This window comes from Dreissena polymorpha, chromosome 1 (assembly GCF_020536995.1).
Source record: "Dreissena polymorpha isolate Duluth1 chromosome 1, UMN_Dpol_1.0, whole genome shotgun sequence".
Lineage (NCBI taxonomy): Eukaryota > Metazoa > Mollusca > Bivalvia > Myida > Dreissenidae > Dreissena > Dreissena polymorpha.
Genome location: NC_068355.1, coordinates 184541910 through 184555127, shown reverse-complemented (window position 1 = coordinate 184555127; position 13218 = coordinate 184541910). Strand labels below are relative to the sequence as shown.

The 13218-nt window shown below is 36.2% G+C and overlaps 1 long non-coding RNA gene across 2 annotated transcripts; it reads left to right on the top strand.

Annotated features, from left to right (window-relative positions):
• Window positions 1-9420: 9420 nt before the first annotated feature.
• Window positions 9421-11870, top strand: LOC127864258 (uncharacterized). Of its 2 annotated transcripts, XR_008041652.1 has the most exons (3): window positions 9421-9567; window positions 10960-11282; window positions 11449-11870. It is a non-coding gene; the product is annotated as an uncharacterized LOC127864258 (long non-coding RNA). The 2 variants fall into 2 exon arrangements; XR_008041651.1 differs by lacking the exon at window positions 9421-9567 and having other exon boundaries at window positions 10029-11282.
• Window positions 11871-13218: the final 1348 nt, after the last annotated feature.

Genomic DNA, 13218 nt, shown 5'->3' with positions numbered 1-13218 from the left:
TAGGCCTAGGATCATGAAACTACATATATAAATATACCTAAGGTACATTGATCATGACTGGCATATGACCCCTATTGATGTTCAGGTCATTAGGTCAAGGTCACAGTGAGTCAAAACAGTTTAATGATTTCCGGATGATAACTCAAGAATGCTTACGTCTAGGATCATAAAACTTCATAGGTAAATTGATCATGACTTGCAGATTACCCCTATTGACGTTTAGGTCACTAGTTTAAAGGTCAAGGTCAAAGTGACTCAAAACAGTAAAATAGAATCCTGATGATAACTCAAAAATGCTTACGCCTAGGACCATTAAACCTTATTGATTTTCAGGTCACTTGGTCAAAGGTCAAGGTCACAGTGACTCATAACAGTAAAAAGGTTTCCTGATGATAACTCAAGAATAGTAAGGCCTAGGATCATGAAACTTAATAGGTAAATTGATCATGACTGGCAGATGATCCCTATTGATTTTCAGGTCACTAGGTCAAAGGTCAAGGTCACAGTGACAAAAAATGTATTCACATAATGGCTACCGCTACAACTGACAGCCCTTATGAGGGGCATGCATGTTTTACAAACAGCCCTTATGTTTGTCTTATGTTGGTAAATGTTCATCTCGGTCAATTCAAGGTTAAGTTTGAAAGTAGGTCATATGTGGTCCAAACTAGGACAACAAACCAAATCACAGAAAAGGTTAGTGAACACTCCAGAGGTCACATTTTCTTCCAGATCTTCATGAAAATTTGACAGAATGTTATCTGGATGAAATAAAGTTTCAGTTTGAGAGTTGGTAGTTTGTAAAAAAACTAGGTCATTAGGTCAAAATATTGAAAACTTCCTTTACCTTTCTACAGGTCACATAATCTGCCTGATTTTCATGAAAATTGCTTACAATGTCCATCTTTATCAAATCAAAAGCTGAATTTGCAAGTTGGTCCTGGCAGGCTAAAGCTAGGTTACAACTTAGTCAAATTATACACAAGTTTTTGACACTATAGAAGGAGTTTGGGGTGAGCGATACAGGGCTATCTTGTTTTAGAACAGCCTGTAGTAAGAAAGGGAATGTATTGTATTTGTTTCAAAAGTAACATTTTATTGTTATTGGAAGTAACTGAGCAATTATATGATGTCATAGTTTTGGTTATTTTGCTCACTTGATATGATGTGACAAGGTGAGCTTTTGTTATCACTCTTTGTCTGTTGTATTTTTCCAAAGTTTATTGTGAACACATACGATATCATTTTACAATGTTTAAATTTGGGTGTCACCTCTTTGCCAGATTCTTATGAAACTACATATATAGTCACCTCAATGTCATTTTTGGTTTCATACTCTATCAAAAATTAGAGCACTTAAGGTCAAATACAAGAAAAGGACTTTAAATACTTTAGTGGTCACATTCCCTCTCTGATCCACTTGTAAATTGGTTAGAACATTATTTTAAATGATTTCAAAGTCAAACTTGAAAGTAGCATATTCAACATTTAGGTCACAAGGTCTAGTCTCAGTGATTAACAGGTCACTTTCCAAAGTGGGTGATGTGCTTCCAAGCATTTGATCAATAACTAAAATCATTAAAATCTATGTTAACACTTACATTTTTTACGTGATCTTCATGGCAGTTGATCAGAATGTTCAAATAAATAAAAGTAGGAACTTGGTAACAAGGCTCAACTAGATCGGATAGACGCAACTAGTTTGTTCATACTCACAATGCCTTTTTTTCTAGATCTTCATGAAAAATTATAAGTTAACACCACTAGGAAACAATCAGTTTCAGATGAGCCACATTGTGCTGTTAAAGCTATCTATGTATAGTATAGATTGTTACAAAACCTTGTTTATCAATAAAAATAAATAAACAAAATGGCTTTCTAAAAGTTGTAGTCTTGGATGATATTTCCTCAACTTATTATCTACGACAATCTTATGAGAAGAAAAAACAAAATTTGACTATTATTATACCCCAACATACTGTGATTGGGGGCTAGCGCAGGAATTCTCAATTATGTTCCTCAAAAAATATTGGGTTAGCATATTGTTGCTGTTTTATCCAGTTGTCTGGACCATTAATCCCAAAAGAATTGTAAGTTCAAATATGAGGTATTTAGATTAATAAATCTCATTGAAGGGAGTGCAGTGTCCAAGAAAAAAAATGATTACACCACAACCATTAACTATTGACTTGCGGATAAATGACAAGCAATACAAATTACACAATTGCGGTAATGTAGATTAACTTAAATGGATGCTTATTTATTTTATGCTTTCCGGTGATTAATACAGAAATATGAGTGAAATAAACTGGTATTTCACTGTTTAAAACAGTGAAAAATAACAGTGAAAATATTGATATTTTTCGCTGTTTTTCTGGGAAAATCGATATTCCACCGAATCGAACAAATATCCTCTATATATCCATCCTCTTCAAAAGCATCGTCAAACCAGTACTTTCAGTACTTTGATCAGCTGTATATGGAGTCACTGTTATCAGAACAGCAGGACTGGTATTGACCTGGAGTGGCAAATCAGATAAGAAGTCTATCAGGGAAAGGGTTAAGTGGGTCCGGGAAGTTTATGACAATATCAAAATAATTGTTTACTTGCAGATTGGTATATCCTCTTTCCAAACAAGATGTTTATTTGTTGAAATAACACTTGTCTGTTCTTATTCATGTTCTAATTCATCATGATCTTAGACAGAAACTGTTGTAAAGTTCTGGATGGGGCTGTTCAAATAACAGCAGATTTTTTGCATACTATTATAAAACTCTTCGATGAAGTAATTTCTCATTTGGAAGATATTTAAAGTGGACAGAGTATGGCACGATACTGTCTGTAAATTGAATCTAATTGATTTTTCCTGCTGTTTGCTCTTACCCTGTTTTATTTATATTAGTCCTGTGGTAATTTACTGCTTTTTGCAGAAAATTTACTTACTCTGCTGCTAAATCTGTAACATTCAAAGATGAAGTCGTATTTACCATTGCTTTATTGACACCGGAAGTTGGTATACCGTCCCGCACTAACGACAACTCTTTCAAGATGGAATAATGACAATTCGGATTGACACTGGCCTTGGGCTGACTGGTCTTCGAGAGGGTCTTGAGGATGCTGTAGGCCTTCTTTCTGCTGCTTGCGGTCATCTCTTTGTTGATGATGATACATTGTTCCTCAATCAATTCCTCCTTGGCATCTTTCATCATCTTCCTTTACCTCCCTGTTTGCTTTCTGGTAATTTGCCTAAGAGTCCACGCTTGTGTATTTTTGATGAAACAGCGGTCACATAGGTCCATGATTTCTGTCATCACCCATGGCCTGTTCTTACTTCTCTCTCTCTCAGGCACTTCTTTGGCTGATGACAGAAGGACATCCTTGATGCTGTTGTTAATGGTGTCGATGACGATGTCATTGTCGAAGATGTTCAGGGTTGCAAACTTGCCAGCTATCTGTGCTTGAAATACCTTTGCTATCACATGATTTTTTAATTTACCAAAGTCAAATCTAATGCAAGGGTTCTTGGTTATGCGCTTGCTCTTTAACTTCAGCTTGATGGTGGTTAGCACTAAGTCATGGTCACTGCCAATGTCTGTGACTTGTTGATGCTGGATGCATTCGTGCCTGCTGGCCTTATGTAGAGGTGATTTAAGGTAAACAGCTGTGTTAAAAAGCTACACCAAAAAAGCGCACGAGTGTTCTATATCGATGTTAAGGTAAGAGACTGGTTTACACCGTGTGAACCACTAGGGTAACAAGTAATGCATCAACAAAAAAGCAGGGGTAAACAGCACTGTCTTTATAAATACTTTATTTCATGGGAACAAAAGTACTGCTTGCAGATTAATTTTTTTTTTTTTCATCAATTATATTATTTTACCTTTTGAATTGTATTATGGTGTCAAAAAAAGTTATGTAAAGGGAATTTCCATCATGAAATTATTTTTTTAGTGTGATAGGTATTTGATATTCCAATAATATTCATTTAATATGATGGTGATTGCAAATGTTATTTTATATTAACTGGTTCTCATTATACCATTTTCATCATATTTGTGCTGTTAAAAGTTTTTTTAAATTTAATTCAGATACGCAATAAAAAACAATAAGTATACACAAATATATTTTGTGTATTTTAAATAATTACAAGATATCAATTTTATACTTTAATGTACACCATTATTTGTTAACATACATGAGTAATTAAATATCAATGACAATTTGATGAAATAAATATTAACATAATTAGATTATAAATAACAACAAAATAATAGCATACTAATAAATAACATGTACAGTACATACACAGGAACATCTATATAAATAAAAAAAGATGAGAATCAATCAAGGCCTGTCATTTCTTTAAGGCGGCGGAGTGTGGCTCTCATCTTTCTCTCCACGTCTGCCACCAGCCGGTCAAACTCCTTTGCAACTATTATACTGTCATGGCCTTTGCGCGGTGCGTCTCGTGCATGATCTCATTTTATCATGAATTTATCCTGAAAGATATTTTATAATGTAAGTGTTGAATATTGCTATTATGGTAATCTCGTTGCTATAAAAATTATAAATTTAAATCAAAACTAGTTTGTTTGCTTGTTGTTTTTGGTTGTTTATTTTTGCAATTTTAATCCCCTGATCACATGTGACTTAACGCTTTTCATAAATAAATACGTTTAGTAGAAAATAATGTTTGAAAATGTACCAAGATACGTGGTCTCATTTGGCTGTGTGGACTGGTCGGAAGTGTGACGCCTTTAAAATGCAATAACCAGTACCCTGTATAGTTTTACCTCTAAACAAATCCAGCTTTTCTTGCTCAAGGAGAAGGCGCGGTTTTCCCACTCCTGTTCTCCTCATGTCGGCCAGCTTGTGCAGGGTAAAACCTGGTATTCAAGTCAATACATCAGGTAGTCTCGCCTTTGCTCACATTTTGGCAGGCGATGCAATGATGCACATTCTTTCAAAAGGATCTTCTGATCAATGTAGATTGCACAGTCACGATGGCGCCTACTGAATGTAATAAGTCATGTAACTGACATTTTTATACATTTTTACTTTTTTCCATGTTCGTGTTTATTAAGGTGACAAACATCAACTGTTAAAATATTAAGTCAACCTTTTTGGTAAAAATTATGTTTTTATCAAATTTTCAAAATTGACATAACAAACACATGTCATTTTCTGAATGTAAAAAGTAGCGTAACTGACATTTTGTTAAATTTTCAGGAGAAGCAAAAGTTTAAATTTCATGTTTAATGAATACAGGATATCCCCCCCCCCAATTTTTTTAAACATTATGTAATAATAACCACACACCCACATTAAACCCCCTTCTCTAACCCCCACCCCTACCCCCTACCCCCCTCCCCCTACCCTCCCACACCCCCTACCCCCCACAACCCCATTTTTTTAAACATCTAAAATATAACCCCACCCCACATTATACCCCCCTCTCACTCCCCCCTACACCCCCCTACCCCCCGACCCCCAATTTTTTTAAACATCTAATAAATTACCACAGCCACATTATACCCCCCTCTCACTCCCACCCTACCCCCCCACCCCCAATTTTTTTTTAAACATCTAATAAATAACCCCACCCCACATTATTACCCTCTCTCACCCCCACCCCCTATCCCTCCCCCCACCACCCACCCCCCCACCCCCCCAATTTTTTTAAACATCTTATAAATTACCACACCCCATTTTATACCCCCTCTCACCCCCCCCTCCCCCTAAACATAAATAAAATTTTAATATTTTTTAAACATCTAATAAATTACACCACCCCCACATTATTACCCCCTCTCACCCCTACCCCCTACCCCATCCCCACTACCCCCACCACCCCCTTTCCCCCCCCCCCATTTTTTTAAACATCTTATAAATTACCACACCCCACATTATACCCCCCTCTCACCCCCCTACCCCCCACCCCTCTATGCCCCCACCCCCCCACCCCCCCCCCAATTTTTTTTAACTTCTAATAAATTACCCCACCCCACATTATTACCCTCTCTCACACCCCACCCCCTACCCCCCCTCCCCCCCAATTTGTTTTTAGTTTATTTTAAACATCTTATTAATTACCACACCCCACATTATACCCCCCTATCACCCCCCCCCCCCCCCTATCCCCCCTACCCCCCACCCCCAATTTCTTTTTTAAACATCTTATAAATTACCACACCCCACATTATACCCCCCTCTCACCCCCCTACCCCCCCACCCCCCACCCACCACATTTTTTTAAACATCTAATAAATTACCACATCCCACATTATTACCCCCTCTCACCTCCCACCCCCCCTTACCCCCATCCTTCCAATTTTTTTTTTACACATTATAAATTACCACACCCCACATTATACCCCCCTCTCACCCCCATCCCTCAACCCCCCAATTTTTTATGTATCCCACTATAGTAGTGAGGGACATATTGTTTTTGCCTGTCTGTTGGTCCGTTGGTCTGTTGGTCTGTTTGCGCCAACTTTAACATTTTGCAATAACTTTTGCTATATTGAAGATAGCAACTTCATATTTGGCATGCATGTGTATCTCATGAAAAAGCTGCGCATTTTGAGTGGTGAAAGGTCAAGGTCAAGGTCATCCTTCAAGATCAAAGGTCAAATATATGTGGTCAAAATCGCTCATTTTTTTTTTTTTTAATAATCTTATAAATTTCCGCTCACCACATTTTACCCCCCTCTCACTCCCCCTAACCCTGTTACCCCCCCCCCACCTCCCACCGCTCCCCCCCAATTTTTTTTTTTTAAACATCTTATAAATCACCACACCCCACATTATACCCCCCTCTCACTTCCCCCTTGATCATGACTGGCAGATGACCCCTATTGATTTTCAGGTCACTAGGCCAAAGGTCAAGGTCACAGTGACTTGAAATAGTACACTGGTTTCCAGATGATAACTTACATTAGGTCAAAGGTCAAGGTCACAGTGACAAAAAACGTATTCACACAATGGCTGCCACTACAGCTGACAGCCCATATGGGGTGCATGCATGTTTTACAAACAGCCCTTGTTGAATTTGGTGGCATGTTGATTTTAATTTACTTGTGATCATGTAACAATATATTTTCTATGATATTCGATATTCCACCAAATCCAACACCAAGTCCAATACACTATAATGACACGTCTGTTGCCTAACCTTGTTGCAAACTCACTGTGCTGCTAGTACAGCGTGGTTAAATTAAATATGTCTGGGATACGCTCTTTTGTTCTCATCAGGTAGGCGCGCTATCTCATGTTTTCTCAATTGCACGGGTGCTAACAGCACAATAGTATAATTTTACGCTTGTTTATATTAACAGTTTTCAATTTATAACACGATGAACATGAGTTCACCAATAACTACATATATACTATAGACAACGACACAAATGCGATATAAAAGCTAAACCAAACTAAAAAAACTAAATAGGGGGTATATATAACAAGTTATATCTTTAACAAAGATATTCCGCGTAAATGCTGACTTTGAAAGAAAATTTGAAAATTAACGATTCTAAATATTTAAATCGAAGATGAACGTTTTACTCTTTTGTTTTTTCACTTATTAGTTGCATATCAACTGCATGAAATGTGTGTTATTATAGTCAAACCACACATTAGTGTTAGTACCGTAGCTACAAATTATACTACAGGAGTTCACATCATATCTATCCTCATATGGCTTATTATGAGTGTATTATAAATTTAATCATCAAAATATAATGTATGGTAATATTTATTAACGTGAAGTTTTCTTCCAGCACATTCAAATCACACTTTCATAGCAGCATCATGCGACAATAGATCTTATGGCGTTTCGGCCAGCGTAGCTCAAGCCCAGCCTGTGCATATGCACTGTCTGGTCAGAGGTGATGCTGATCGCTAAAAAATCACTTAAGGTTTTATGCTCTCATTACCGTAAAACGTTGTGTATAAAGCGCATTTATGTATAACGCGCATCTACTTTTTAAAGCTAAAAAATCGGGAAAAAAGTTTTTGAAGCAAAAAAATCGGGGGAAAAATTCCGTACCGCAGGCTAACTGAAAATCGTTATATTTACATTGCCAATCTTACTTATTCTTTTATTGCTTCAATTATAAATTATTTTTAAGACGATAACGATACAACTAGTTGGTGTTTTTTTTAATCATATTATGCGTAAAAATAAATGTTTGGATTTAAATGAATTATGCATGAAATGCACACTTTCCAAGAGGATACCATCAAGGTTTTCATCATATGTCTCCGAAGAAACTGTCCACGATTTTATCGTGGAGTACACATAACGGATGGATTAGTTATAACTAAGAAACTGACATTATTGATTGGTATTGTCACCTGGTTATTCATGCATGACTAATTCACAACCGCGCGTTTTATTTACAATGCCGATATCATGCGTTCTTTTCGAGTGTCTAAAATTGACAGGAGACTTTAACGACTCAAACTTCTCAACACCATCACGACATTACCGGCGATAAACAAACAATGGAGTTGTGAAGCTGTTTGCCGGTTCGCATGTTTTGATAATAGCCCAGCTACACAAAACTTGACAGGTAACGCAAATTGCTCAGTAATCACATCCTCAATCTTGACAAGACGTATGAAAACGTGTAAACAAACACAGCATCAATTTTATAAACACATTTGAAAAGCAAGAAAAATAATCTTAAATATATCGGGAAATACCTTGCCGACATACTATTGTAAATCGACAAGTGCCCCCAAATAAATTGTGTAACCCTAGTACAGTAGGGTATAATATTGTGGGAAAAGTAAACAATAACATCTAAATAAAAATGGCTTCCTCGTTTTTCATTCTCTTCTTCAAATTTATTTGATTTCAATGCTCTGTACGTACCTGAAAAAGATAGAAAATATGTATGTTAACTTTATAATGTTTGTTCATCTTATTCAGATCGTCAATATAACACTATTATTAACATTGTTACAGTTAAAACACCGGAAAACAGAATGATGCGAATTACCGCTACTGGGTAACTGACAGCGAAAAAATGTCTTGGCATGGCTGAAGTTGTGCATAACGCGCATCAAGTTTTTAAAATGAAATTTTGGGGTAAAAAAGTGCGCCTTATACACAACTTTTTACGGTATGTGTCGCCTTACCAGACTGAGAGATGCGCAGGATGGGTGGGCTATAGGTATGATGTTTTATATAGCATATGACTTATTTTGCATGACGCGGGCCTTTAAAAATCTCGTTGAGAATTGTTTATTGCACATTTAAGCACAATCCTTTCGGACATAACATTTAAATCAAAATATCAAATGTAGCAAACTGACAAATAAAGGTAGCCTTATTCATTTGTTTATGAATGATCTCCAGGCGTGCTGACTGAGTACTGCAAACATTTGTGGTTAAATAATCAAACCATTTTTCTCTTATCGTGAAACTATACTATTTCTGTAGTGTTTGTTTTCTCATCTTGAAAGATAAAACTGTTTGTTTCGATAGCCAATTATGCCTTCCTCTGACGATTTATCGACCATGGATAGACCCTGGAATTCTGCGAGATTAATTTTAACGCGTAAGTGTAACTGGGCCACAATGTGTGTCTATGTGTCTAACATTCAGAGAGTAGACCGGGATTCCTAACACTGAACAGTGTTACATCCTTTACGCTGTGAACAGACACAGTGATGTATCCAAAGTTCAGGGGATGTCTCTCAAATCAGCCTATGAAATATTTGAATGTATTTATAGGTGTCTGCTGGCAAAAAGGTCAATTAACCTGAATTGCTTGATGCAACAGGTACAAAGAAAAACACATTAGTGTTCTTTACCGATATTAAGGTCATAAGACTGGTTGACAAAGTGCTGATAGGGTTACAAGTAATGCATCAACAACAAAGTACAGGTCAACAGCACTGTCTTTATAGATAACAAATTTGTAAGTTAAAAGAACTACTTGAGTAATTATTATTTTTTTAATTTATTTTCAATAATTGTTTTATTGATATTTTGAATTTGTGAATGGTTTCAAATAACTTAAGTTTTGTAAAGGGAATTTCCATCAAAATCATATTCTTAGTGTGAAAGGTATTCAATATTCAAACATATTCATTTTATATGTCAGTGATTGCAAAATTTAATTTTATTAACTAATTCTCATTTTACCATTTTCATTATATTTCATACATGCCATAATTTTTCAGACCAATTCCGGGACATTGAGTTAAATTGTCCGGGACTTTTGTGGATTTTCCGGGACATGTATAAAATGTAGCGATATTTATTGACATAGCATTTGTGGTACGATTTTTTTTGTTTCACATCGTTAATTGCAAAAGTTCGAAAGCCTATATCCAAAATACACTTGATCTATTATCGTCAAATTAAGCATTACTACTTCCGTTACTAGATACAAGCCACGTGTTTTCAGTGTAAGCGTTCTAAACATAGATGGTGACGTCACTGCAGTATCGTTATTAAGACCGGTTTGTAACGCGTAGTTGTTGATACGCCTTTATTCATTCATTCACTGGGGGTTTAGAACAAGACAATAATAAACCTAGTGAGGATGATGATTTTATATGCTTACTTTTTTACTCAACTTCTTTGTCTGTTAAACGAGCGAACATAAACTGCTTTTAATTTTTTACTCAGCGATGTTGGACTTCAGATGTGTGAACAACTATCATTTGCCCTAACGCAGCGGGAAATAATGACGTAGTAGATTAAAGTCAATTAACAACTACATTAAACAATTCCGCCTTTTTGGTTTGACCGCGAACATGAGACAATCGATATGATAACAGGACCCCTGTTAATTGATCGATTTTGACACGTAGCGTAGTCTGCCTATTCGGGTAGGCATTGTCATGGAGACGCTGCAGATATACACAGATTCGAGGTGCAGTTAAGCCTAAGATAAGGTACATGTATATATGGATTTTGTAAATTCCCGGACATTTGACAGATTTCCGGGACAGCGGGACAAGTTCTTCATTTCCGGGACTGTCCCGGACAATCCGGGACATATGGCATGTATGATATTTTCTATGCTTTCAGAACGTCAAAAAAGGGACTTGCTGTTGAAAATTTGTCAAAGTTATCTCCTTAATGTAACAGGTCTATAAAATTAGTGTTTTGTAACCAATTTCTTGTATGTAAGGTTGTGTATCGGTTGTGACTAGTTAGACACGCAGAAGTTCCGGTTTATAATACTTGGTTTTACGTTTTGAGATTGACGGTTCAAATATCAATTGGAATCTTGCATGTTTTATGACATCTTTGTGCCAGGTATGGTGATCTTTGTTTAAAGGTATCTGTCCCTGTGTATTTCCTGCATTTATGGCCCAACTCGCTTCTATTTTCTTCTTTCCTTTTTGATAAAACTCTTGGGCTGTCAATAACTTTTACATTGGTTGTTGCACATCACTTTCACCTTGAAATATTAATATTACAGCAGTCACAGTGCTAACCTCCCCCAAGGCTGAGAGAGACCAGGTCGAGAGTAGCTTATACTCCGTAAGTAAGATGTGCAGTTTGTCAAAGTAACGATGTATAAACACTATTGTTATTGTCACTGTGTTGTTTTCAGGATACCTATGTTTTAAGATAATTAATGTTATCTTAATATGCCATTTGTATGTTAATATGTTGATTGGAACCACCACACAGCATACCATTATGTTTTAAAGATGAATATGAGTTTGATGTGTATGTATAATTATTGAGTATGGTTACCACGGTAACCATCTATAATTTGTAACCTTATTATTAAATATGCGTATTGATAATTTGTATATTTTCAGGACGGTCAGTTACAGATCAGTTTCAACGCTCGTATATTTATTATAAATCCACTCAATAAACTTGTAACTGTCAGTGCCTTTGTTGGGATTCTGCCCCCACATTTTGGAGCTGCCAGTGTTACATTAACATAAATAGGATGATAAACAGTGCACACACGTGTGCGTTAACAAATACCTGTTATAAATTTGAATAGCTTGTATTCAATTTCAAGCATGTTATTTAAAAAGCTATAACCTAATTTTGAAAAAATGAGTTGTGTCTACGATTATGCAATAGCAAACAAATGTCCAGTGCCTTCAGCGCTTTGATTATTGATAGCTTTCTGCAATATGTTCACTCGGGCAGAGTCTAGTGCCTGTCCATTCTGGACCCAACCGGCTTTTTATTGCATAAAGTAGCCTCTGGTATAACATGCGCGCCATTTTGTTTTCGGATTACTTTTGAAATTCAAAATGGCCGAAAGTGCCGGCACCCATGCCCGAATGTGATTTGTGCTACAAACCGGACAGGGACATGTTTTCTTTCATATATCAAGCAAACATGTAGATTTATTCATTGTGAGGAATGTTGTGAACATATTTTTTCCTGCAGGAAATACTATTAAATGCTGATTAAATCAGGAGGATGCTCGAAAAAACGGTTGAGAAATTGAGTACATGTGTCACGTTTCTAGAGTGGAATATTGTTATTTTCAACTTATTCGAAGCAATTGAACTGATAGCGGAATTGTTGGTGGAAATGGAATTTAGAAATATATAATAACTTTATGCATCATCGTGTAGAATTATCATCAGCATCATTTCTGTGGAACATTTCAATATCCAAAATACTAGTGTTTCATAGTTATGGTGCTTTGACATAATTCACTTACCATCAAGACTAGTTCACTAACCATCAATACTGAAATGATTCATGTACACAGGTAAAGTAAATAATTGACATTGTGTGGAATGTTTTTGTTTTTTATAACATTATTTATTTTTACCAATTTATTTAAGATAGATTGTACTGAACGTCTAAAGATTAGTTAGACAATCAAGCCCATTTCCTGGGTAGACACAATACTTCTTCAGAGTATAGCAAGCTCATGCGGCCTCGGGTTTATTTTGCCTCAGCCTTTAACCTAGGTCGTTTTGATTTCATATTTTTTAGCCCCCAAATCAACAAGGCTTACTTAGCCCTATCTTTACTTATTCATTTTATTGAAAGATTTTGAGAACTCTCACTTTGAGTGCCAGTGGGGATAAAACAGGGACATTCTTATAGCCAGATGTACACAACCAATATGCCAGCAGCACTTTTTTATAATGAATAAATATAATAATTGATTATTCTGTCCTTCTAACTACATTACTTTTTTACTTAAACAATATGAAACTGATTTTTAACTCGGCCGAATTCAGAGAAACCTTAGGTATTG